This window comes from Chrysemys picta, unplaced genomic scaffold (assembly GCF_011386835.1).
Source record: "Chrysemys picta bellii isolate R12L10 unplaced genomic scaffold, ASM1138683v2 scaf145, whole genome shotgun sequence".
NCBI classification, from domain to species: domain Eukaryota; kingdom Metazoa; phylum Chordata; order Testudines; family Emydidae; genus Chrysemys; species Chrysemys picta.
In genome coordinates, this window is record NW_027052852.1 from 70,230 (window position 1) to 80,878 (window position 10,649).

General features: G+C 55.4%; 1 long non-coding RNA gene across 1 annotated transcript; it reads left to right on the forward strand.

The window, feature by feature from the left end:
• The first annotated feature begins 2,356 nt into the window (after window positions 1-2,356).
• Window positions 2,357-9,972, forward strand: LOC135978152 (uncharacterized). Its single transcript, XR_010595583.1, has 3 exons — window positions 2,357-2,467; window positions 6,987-7,022; window positions 8,416-9,972. It is a non-coding gene; the product is annotated as an uncharacterized LOC135978152 (long non-coding RNA).
• Window positions 9,973-10,649: the final 677 nt, after the last annotated feature.

Genomic DNA, 10,649 nt, shown 5'->3' on the forward strand with positions numbered 1-10,649 from the left:
CCCATGTCTCTCATGAATGCAGCAATTGTTCTGTCAGAAGGTAAACTGATATCTTGGGATGTCAACGGCTTAGTCACCTGCTAAGGAGCTGTATCTATACACTTGTCAGGCCTATTGTTGCAATCCCCTTTCTAATGCCTCAGTCAAAGTGAGGCCTGGTCTACGCTACAGGGGTAGGTCACCGTAAGCTGCCTTGCGTCCACCGAGCTGTGGAAGTGTCTTCACTTAAATTCGGCTCCCATTGATGTAAAGTGCCTCCCTACACCGATTTAGTAATGTCACCTCCCCGAGTGGTGTAGAGTCATGGTCAATGTCATTAGGTCGACACAGTGTCAGCGTAGAGCTGCCTAGGAAGGAGTACTGCGGAAAGGGATCTGGGCGTCATAGTGGATCACAAGCTGAGTCAACAGTGTAACACTGTTGCAAAAAAAGCAAACATCATTCTGGGATGTATTAGCAGAAGTGTTGTAAGCAAGACACGAGAAGTAATTATTCCGCTCTGATTAGGCCTCAACTGGAGTATTGTGTCCAGTTCTGAGCACCACATTTCAGGAAGGATGTGGACAAATTGGAAAGAGTCCAGAGAAGAGGAATAAAAATTATTAAAGGTCTAGAAAACATGACCTATGACAGAAGATTGGAAAAATTGGGTTTGTTTAATCTGGAAAAGAGAAGACTGAAGCAATGGGCTTAAATTGCAGAAACGGCAGTTTAGGTCGGATATTAGGAAAAACTTCCTAACTGTCAGGGTGGTTAAGCAAATTGCCTAGTGAGGTTGTGGAATCTCCATCATTGGAGATTTTTAAGAGCAGGTTAGACAAACACCTGTCAGGAATGGTCTAGATAATTAGTCCTGCCACGAGTGCAGGGGATGGACTAGATGACCTCTCGAGGTCCCTTCCAGTTCTGTGATTCTTCAGGTCTTGGAAAAGTTTACAGGGAGAAATCATTAGCTGGCTGCAGAGTACAGAATAAAAACCCGATCGGATGTCCTGCTCTTCTTTGCATGGAACCATTTCAACTAAATGTTTGCTCGCTTCATCTTGAAAGCCCTTATTTCAGTGGATCTTGAATCTCCTACTTCATATGAACAGCCATAGTGGGCCAGACCAATGGTCTATCTAGCCCAGTGTCTTGCCTCTGACAGTGGCCAGTGCCAGGAATGAACAGAACAGGGCAATTATTGAGTGATCCATTCCCTGTTGTCCAGTCTCAGCTTCTGGCACTTGGACGTTTAGGGACATCCAGAACATGGGGTTGCATCCCTGATCATCTTGGCTAATAGCCATTGATGGGCCTATCCTCCAGGAACTTCTTTAATTCTTTTTTTAACCCAATTATACTTTTGGCCTTTACAATGTCCCCTGGAGGGAAGGAAAGGGGCTTTCAGAGGATGGATCTACGAGAGAGTTGTGGGTCCCACTTGACATAAGTAATAAAACATGGGGGAAGCCTTATTTCTTGGGAGACAGGATTAGGGAGGTAAATGAATCAGCAGGCTGGAAACAGAACATCTGGACTAGCTAAGATAAGGGGGACACCCAGGAAACCATTTATAATGGGCAAGATAATGGATAAGCTAAGCCTGGAACATAAGATGGGGTACAGAGTAAGTTGCGCATGGACAGTGCACACTGTACAGGGATTGGTTTCTGGAAAGTGACCGTGCCAATCCCAAAATGTGTGATTCAACATACAGTAAATGCCATATAACGTGTAATTATATATAAAGGAAGAGATTTGCTATGTAACTTTGGATGTGTGGTACGCCCTATGCACAGTCTCGGGAGCCCATCCGCAGGCCTCTGGGGCTGCACGCACGTTCCCAACCCCACATCATATTTACCCTTATGCCCAGCTTAGGGGGCCAGAGCAGAAAGGAGAGCCTGCCCCTAAGGTCCAGGCCTATGCCCATGGCAGTCACGGGGGTTGGCACTGATGACAGTGGGGACGCGGGAAAGGCCCATGCCCAAGAGCAATCGGAATAAGTAGGACTCATGTCACTCAGCTGATCACTTATCACTGCTGAGCCGTGAGAGGAAGTGACCACCCCTCCCCTCCAGCCTCGGCACCTACTTAGAGCCCTGCGTGGGACTAGTATAGAGCACTGCAGCGGGATTAAACAAAGTCCCACGCAGGGCTCTGCGCCAGCCCTTCTCAGCCCAGTGCGACCTTCGCGCTTCACCTGGGAGTGGAGTATTGACTTCATGTTCGTACACAGCACCAGGGCCTGGCAACAAGGGAGGCAAGAGGTGAGAAGCCAGTTACGCAGCTTTATTGTACTCAGCCCTGCCCACAGCATCTCTGGTGCTCTGCGCGCCCCACCTGCTCACTGGCTCAGCCGACGATGGGCGGGGGGGGGGGGGGAGCGTATTTAAGGGACTCGTGGTCTGTTCTGTCAGCACATTTGAGCCGGACCGGCGAGAGCAGCCACAGGGAGCGGCGTCTGTGTAACCGTCTCGTGCTGGTATCGTAGGCAGTTTTGTTTCGTAGCTGTAGTCTGCTTGCTAGGCTTGAAATAGTATTGCTCCTTGCAACACTTTCCCCAGCCGTGGTGTGAATGTGTGTGTCTCAGTGTGGGAGTCTGTGAGTGTGGGTGTGGGTGTGTGGGGGGGTATGTGTAAGGGTGCATGCACCTGATATAATTATATAATTTAAAGATTCAAACGAAGGCAGTACAAGTGCTAATTGTATTGGAAGTTTGGAAGTTGCTGTTTTTAGCAAAGGGCGGGGGTGGGGGGAATTTTTTTTTTTAATTTTGAGGCAAATAAAATAGTTTTGTTTGATTTTGGGGTGTTTTTTAATATGTAACCCTTCTGCCCATCTAAGTTGGCAGCAACAAGGGCCGGGTTCTGTATCTAGGGGTTCCGCTTCAATAACGCAATGCAAAACCGGCTCGAGCCCCCACCCAGTGACCTGGGACAATTACATACCACCCCCTGGGTGCCTCTAAGAGGCAATACTTCCCCTCTCGCAAGCACGGAGTCTGAGTGTAACAAAAAATGTTTAATAACATGAGGTAAACGACATCAGCATTAAATTGGAAAAAACACCACAAACAGGATTCATAACACAAACCATGAGCAAAAAAACCCCACCCCAGCAAGTTGGGCTGTGTCCTTTCCCTTGGGTTCTTGAAACCAGCAACCCAAGGATCACCAAAGTCCCAAAAGTCCAACAACCCCCCAAAGTCTCTGTCCCTGGTCAGTGCAGCCCCAGAGTTCGGGGGGGGGGGGGCACACAGGGCGTTAAGGGGCACCTTACGTGATCCGAGGCCGACGGCGTTCCGCCGCAGCCTTCACCACGAGCCGCTCCACTGCACCAGCTGTCCCGTGAGCTGCTCCCGCCGTCCCACGAACTGCTCTGGCAGCTGCTCCACTCTGCTCACCGACCTGTGAGCCGCTCAGCTCTGCTCCACTTCAGCCGTCCCTTGGGCCGCTCCCACAAGGCTCCGCTCTGCTCTGCTCGCTGCTCCTCCAGCCACTCCGCTCCACTCCACTCACCGACCTGTGAGTCGCTCAGCTCCACTCTGCTAGCTGCTCTGCCAGCCACTTAGCATTATAGCTTCAGGCTCCCCCACTAGTTAACACAGCCTCAGTGATCTCACCTCTTTTGTGATTTCAGCTCATAGGGGGAGCCCCAGTGCTAGTGCACTGAACTGAATTCAGTTCAGCAGTCTGTAACTAGACTTTTAATGGAATCAAAGTTAGCTCTGATATTCAACAGTGGGGAGAGAAGATAGTACAATTGGTGTTACAACCCATCAGATACAAATACCTGTCCCCATCCTCTCTCTATTCACTGGGTTTTGTAACCCATGCCCCTTGTCAAGCAAGTGCTACTTAGGTAATGGTGAAAGACTCACTCAGTCCTTCTGTCATACAACAGGTTCACTGCCCTTGATTCACAGAATCAGGGTAACAAAACTTTATTCTTCCTGCCCCAATAACAAAGAAACTGGGGATCCCACACCAGCCAAAGTAACCACTTTGAGTTGCTGTTGTTTCATGCCAGGCGAGTGGGTGTGCCTATGCAAACAAGATCAGCCCCAGTAGTTCTTTTCCACACTCGCCATAATTCACCACCAGATGTCAGGGTAGAGCTCATCCTGACTCTGCTTACAAATAAAAGCAAAGGAAATTGGGAAATGGGGGGCACCTAGATGCCATTCATGCACCCGAGGAGTTGGCGTTGCCCCCTTTGTGTCCCTAGCCCAGTGGTTAGGGTACCCACCTGGGAGACTTGCATTTGTTGTGGGTTTGCACCGGGTCTCTCCCGTCCCAGGTAGGGGCCGTAACCCAAAGACTACTGGGCATAAGGGGACACCAGCCTGCCTCACTTTTGTGAAAGGCACCTCGGTCACCTCGTCAACGGAGATCAAAAAATCAAATGCTTTTGTTTTGCACATGTCCAAATGAACCGTATTGACATTTCCAAGATGTTTTTTTCATCTGGAACAATTAGTCAGAATCGACAAATTCACTAAGGTTCCCGTCAACTGGAATCTGCCTTTTTCAATGGAAAAACAGTTTTGGCTAAAACATTTTGCCCAGCTCTAGGCCTGAGATCCATACGTGCCACAGCTACTGAAATCAAAGGCAGCTGCATGCACAGAGGGGCTTAAACGAAACAAAAAATGGTGGAACTTTGCCACTTTCCCTTTATTCCCACAGCTCATATGTTCGATCCCTTTCTCCCAGCCTTTGTCTGTCTAGTCTGTTTAGACCCTAAACTCTTTGGGGCATGGTCTCTTAGACTGGGACTGTGCAGTGCCTGGCATGGGCGGGGCACTCTTGGCTGGTGCCTGGGCACTGCTGAAATGCCAAATGACAATCATATCTCACCTATTCCATGTCTACAGCAGCAGAACCATTTCTGCCAGAGCCAGCCATGCAGTCAGATTTCTGAGATTAGATCAGAGGGGTGTTGGCATGACAGTGGCCCCGGGGCAGTGCCATGTATGTACCAACCAGTGCCCACGGCTGTGCACAAACCACAATCTAGCCCAGAGCTGCTGGCTGTGGGGAGGCTGGTCTGGAGACGGCAGGGCTGCTAGCTGCTGTGCTGTAAGGAGCCTGGGGCACATGCTGCAAACGGGCAATAGGAATGCCAGGCTGGCAGAGTGTGGTGGGCATTGCGTGGCAGCAGTGCCAGGCTGCACGGGATTGGCAGCAGGGGCATTAACTGCATGACGCCAAGAGGGCTGGACACACGGTGCTGCTCAGGTGGCTCCACGCTGGTAGCTCAGAGCCAATGCCCCGTTCCAAAAGACAGAGAAGTACACGGCCCTGCTCCTGGGCGTTCCCGCAGCCGCTGTGTGAGTGGGCACGGGACAGGGCAGCATGGGGCCCCACCCCATTACAGACAGGCACGTGCTGCCCGAGCTGCCCCAGGCCCTTTGAAGCCAATGGCAGTTTTGCTGCGGGGCTGTGGGCGCAGCTGGCTTTGCGGGTTTGCTGCTCCTGTTCCTTGTTCTGGTTAGGCCTCAGCTGGAGTATTGTGTCCAGTTCTGGGCGCCGCATTTTAAAAAAGATGTGGAGAAATTGGAAAGGGTCCAAAGAAGAGCAACAAGAATGATTAAAGGTCTTGAGAACATGACCTATGAAGGAAGGCTGAAAGAACTGGGTTTGTTTAGTTTGGAGAAGAGAAGACTGAGAGGGGACATGATAGCAGTTTACAGGTATCTAAAAGGGTGTCATGAGGAGGAGGGAGAGAACTTGTTCACCTTAGCCTCTAAGGATAGAACCAGAAACAATGGGTTTAAACTGCAGCAAGGGAGGTCTAGGTTGGACATTAGGAAAAAGTTCCTAACTGTCAGGGTGGTTAAACACTGGAATAAATTGCCTAGGGAGGTTGTGGAATCTCCGTCTCTGGAGATATTTAAGAGTAGGTTAGATAAATGTCTATCAGGGATGGTCTAGACAGTATTTGGTCCTGCCATGCGGGCAGGGGACTGGACTCGATGACCTCTCGAGGTCCCTTCCAGTCCTATAATCTATGATTCTATGATTCTATGATTCTATGATTCTTGCACTGTGTATTCCAGCAGCCCCACGAGGCCCCAGCTGAGCTGAGTCCCTGGTGCTGGGCGCTGTACACGCACTTTGACAGGCCCTGCTCTGAAGAGCTGCTGCCCAAGGCAGACCAAGGTGGCAGGGGAAGTGCCCAAGGTCACCCAGCAGCTTGTGGCAGTGACAGGACGGGCGCCCAGGCTGCTGGCGCAGGGCACGTGGGTGCGGTGCCATCTCACGCTGGCCGCACCTCCCCTCGTCGTGCAGGTGGGGGTAGGGTGACTACCCATCCTGAACTGGGCGGGACAGTCCCGAAATGCAGAGGTCTAGTCCCGGTCCCGGGCTGAATGACTCCAGGACAGCATTTGTCCCGGATTCCCTGCAGCGCCGCTCTGTAGCTGCCTGAGGCTCAGGGGTGGTGCCAGCCTCTTCCTGTGGGGAGAGAAGAAGGGGCTGAGGTGGGCGTTTGCCCCCCTCGCCATGAGGCCCTGCCCCTGCTCCTCCCCTTCCCCGGAAGCCCTGCCCCCTGCCCAGGAGCCGAGGAGCTGCCACCTGTCCTGGGCAGCATGCCCCCAGGGGCGGGCACACGGGCCGGGGGCTGCTCTTTAGCCCCTCGCCCAGGGCAGGTGGAGGGTCCAGGGCTCCTCACAGTGGCCCAGGCTTCCGAGGTGGCTCTTCCCACTGCCCACCTCTGGCTTCTGGCCTGAGCAGGGGGCAGGGCTTTGGGGACGAGGAGGAGCAGGGGCGGGGCCACAGAGGGGGCGGGGCTTCTGTATGTGTCCCGCTTTTGCCTTTTGAAAAGGTGATCACCCTAGGTGCAGGCTGCGGGCGGGGACCGTTCTGCCCCCCTGCTGCGGGTGCTTTTCCATGGTTTGCTGCGCTGGTGCAGAGAGCGGCTCCAGGGGCGGGAGGCAGGTGACTGGAGGGCGGGAGGGCGGGAGAAACCTTCTGACCAGGACTCTCCTTCCCTTGGAGGTGCTGACGGACCCGGCATGTGGAATGCGAACGCAGGTGAGACCTTGGCTCAGCACAGGCTGGCCTGCCGGGGGGAGCCGGGACGGGCTGTTTCCGGCTGCTTTGCTTAAAGCTGGGGAACTTGAGGGCTGTTTCCTGGGCCGAAGGCTAAGGCCAGTTCCTCTGTTCTACGGGGACACAGACGGGTTTCAGGACTCTCTGTGTGGGGCCATGGCTAAAGCGGGGATTGGCTGGGAGCCAGACAGCGTGGCTGTCTCTGGGAGATTTGCCTGTGTAAGGACTGCAGCACCCAGCCCTCCAGTAGCGTGACGTGTGTACATATACGTGTGTAGTATTCATGGCCCGGTTTGAAAGTTACTCCACATGCTGGCCCCATTCTGCCTCCTCGCCTCCCCCAGCCTAGGGTTACCATACGTCGGGATTTTCCCGGACATGTCTGGCTTTTTGGTCCTCAAATCCCCGTCCGGGGGGAATTGCCAAAAAGCCGAACATGTCCAGGAAAATACCAGTCCCCTGCTTACCTTAGAGCGGCTCCGGCAGGCTGCGAGCTGCAGGCGGATTCCCCCGCGGCGGCGGCTGCTGCTGCTCCCCCCAGACACCTCAGCTCTGTGCAGCTGAAGAGCCGAGCTGCCCAAGCGCTACCGGCTTCACGGTTTGCTGGGGAGCCCCCAGACCTCCAGACCCTGCACCCCCGGTTGGGCGCTACCCCAGCGCAGCCGGAGCCTGGGAGGGGAAGTGCCCGGCCAGGGGCGCAGGGTCTGGAGGTCTGGGGGCTGCCCGGCAAACCGTGAAGCCGGTAGCGCTCGGGCAGCTGTTTCGCGTGGCTGGGAGGGAGGAGGGGGAATGCGGGGCGCTCAGGGGAGAGGGCGGAGTTGGGGTGGGGAAGAGGCGGAGTTGGGGCGGGGCGGGGGCGGGGAAGGGTGGGGCCAGGGCCCCATGGAGTGTCCTCTTTTTTTAATTTTTAAATATGGTAACCCTACCCCAGCCCCCTTACTCCGGAGCTGGCAGGCCACTGAAATCAGGCAATGCCCTACTCAGCGGGAGTCGTCTGGCCGAAGTGACTGCACCATGGACTAGGTCATTGTTCCCTGCCTTCCTGGGGGCATTTCCCTTCGAATACACAGTGCCAGGGGGTATCACCTGGGGTTCCCCGCTGCTAACAATGCGGATCCCTCCGGGTGGCAATACAGGGAGCCAAGGGAAGCCAGGGGAGACCAGTTCCTGCAGGCAGCGTCCAAGCGGCAGTGCAGACTGGGAGGATGGAGGCCGTGCAAGAGGAGTCTGGGAGCCTCCAGCACAGGGAAACCATGCTTGGGGCCAGTGGTGTGTCAGCATTGCCCGCACTGCAGGGAACCCGGGGAGGAGGATGGGTGAAGGGGCCTTGCCATGGGCTCTAACACGTCACCTCTGCTTTCCCTTTGTCTGGCAGGACCCCCTGGTGGGAGACCACCACCAAACACGCCACATTGCCACCCTCACCCGAGTCCTTGCTCCCCTGTTGTCTGTCCTCCTCCCCCTCCTGTATGCCCTGGGCCTGGTGGGTCTCATCCCCCTGGACACCACCCGCATGGACATCACCCGCATGGACCTGGATGCCCTCCCCATCCTGGGTGTCATCCCCCAGGTGGACCTCATGGGCATCATCACAAACATTAGAAACATGGCCATGGTCGCCATGGACACAAGGTACGGAGCCCTGGTCACTGGGGTGTGGGGGCCACGTTGCAGAAGAAGATGCACCATTAGCGTCAGCTCTGTGCTGGGATGCTGTGCAGGGCCCACAGCCCAAGGCTTAGCTGGGCTAGGGACTGCTCTGTTCCCAACCCGTACATGGGGCTCTGGGGACATGAGAACCCACCCTCTCTGCTCCCTGCAGCCAGGGGACATTACACCAGTCCCTGGAAACATTTTCTTTTCCCCTTAAGAGTCGGCTGTTTTCACCAGGTCCCTGGATTCCGGATTAGGGTTTGTACTGGCCAGGGCATCACTGGTTAATGTATTCAAACCTCAAACCAAACCCGCCTGCGCCTACAGGCTGCTGCATCGCACCTTGTGCAGCCAAACCGGTGCAGGACCGGCCCAGCTCTGCTGGGAACCCAGGTGTTCCTAGAGTCAGTGTCAGGAAATGAAACAGAGGGAGCAGGACTAGCACGCAGCCACAGCTCAGGGCACTCGGGTGGGACGGAGAACTCAGCTCAGCACAGAATGTCAGAGCCATGACGTGGCACCTTGACACACCTCACAAAGGCAGGCTGGGTTCCCAGGGACCTCTCCAGCACCTTGGCCAGTGCTGCGCCCACCTGCATTCTGTGGCCAGCCTCACTCATGTACAGGGACACGTGGCTGCAACAAACCAACCCAGCTTACTGGGTGTGACGCCTTTGTACAAACCCATCATCCAGCCAGAATGTCCCTCTGCCACAGAGCCCGGCGCTGGAAGCCCTTGCAGGGACTGACTCCCTGCCTGAGGCCCCGAGTCTGCACAGCGTGTGCACATGCTCAGCGTTAGCTCGTAAGCAGCACCTGGAAATCAGTGATGCTAAGTCTGAGGTACCGTCAGGCACGTGTACACGTCTTCGCCGGGCGGGGCCTTAGCGTCCTGCTGGGGACGTAGTACCGCACGTGCTGCCGCAGCCCCTGGGGTTGCTGTGGTGCAGTTAGTGGCAATTCTACTTGGCTGGGCTCAGGAGCGGGGACCTGCCCCTGGAATCACCTGGCGGGTGTCGAGAAGCCCAGCAGCATTGGCGGGTGCAGAGGTTTGGGGCTGAGAACTGGACTCAAAGCCCGGCCTCCCCCCGCAGTGCCAGGGGTTGCAGGTCGGGCCGTTTCACTGTCTTCCTGCGCAGCCCATCTCTGCCGGGCGATTCCTTTCCAAGGTGAAGCAGCGTCCTGGTTGGCAACCAATATTGTGCAGTGAGCTCGTTGTTTAGCATGGTGAGGTGCCCGTCCTGCTGGGCCTGGCCACTGCTTTCACTGTGCCCAGGGCCTTCTCATCACACTGGGCATGCTCGGGGGCCAGGGCTGCAGCCCTCCCGCCTCCTTCCTGCTGGCTCAGCCTGGCCAGGATTCCCCAAGCCTGCCAGGGCTGTTCCTGAAGGGTAGCTCGTGGGCTTGCGCTTCCCTCGAAGGTCGAATTTTCCATCTCCACTCCCCTGCCCATTCCTCAATGCCTGAGCAGTCCTGGCTCCCCCCATGCCTGCTGCAGGCCTGGCTAGGAGAGCTGCCATCATCACCCCTAGCTCTGTGCTACGGGCGAGCAGAGAAACCAGTTATTAGCCCCGGCCGTCCCTCCCAGGAGCCACCGGAAAATGATGCCAATGTCTGGGTCAGGAAGTGAAGGGCACCACGTACAGCTGACATGGGAGCAGCCGGAGTGTAACTGGCCAGGCACCAGGGCCAGCTCCCATCTTGTGACACAGGCTGCGGGACGGTAACTGCTGTGAATGCAGACAGCCGTGGGAGAGGGCTATTCTCACGGTATCTAATACACGTCAATCCTTGTCCCTTTCAGCATGGAAGTGGGTCGAGCAGCAGTTCTGACTCGGATTAAGAAAGCGCCTCCCATCGGCCTGGCACATCGGTGGCACAGCAGCAGCAGCAGCCAAATACAATTTAAGAACGTCTGTAAGTTCCCTCCAGTTCGCTCTTCCGCTGCCCTTTGCT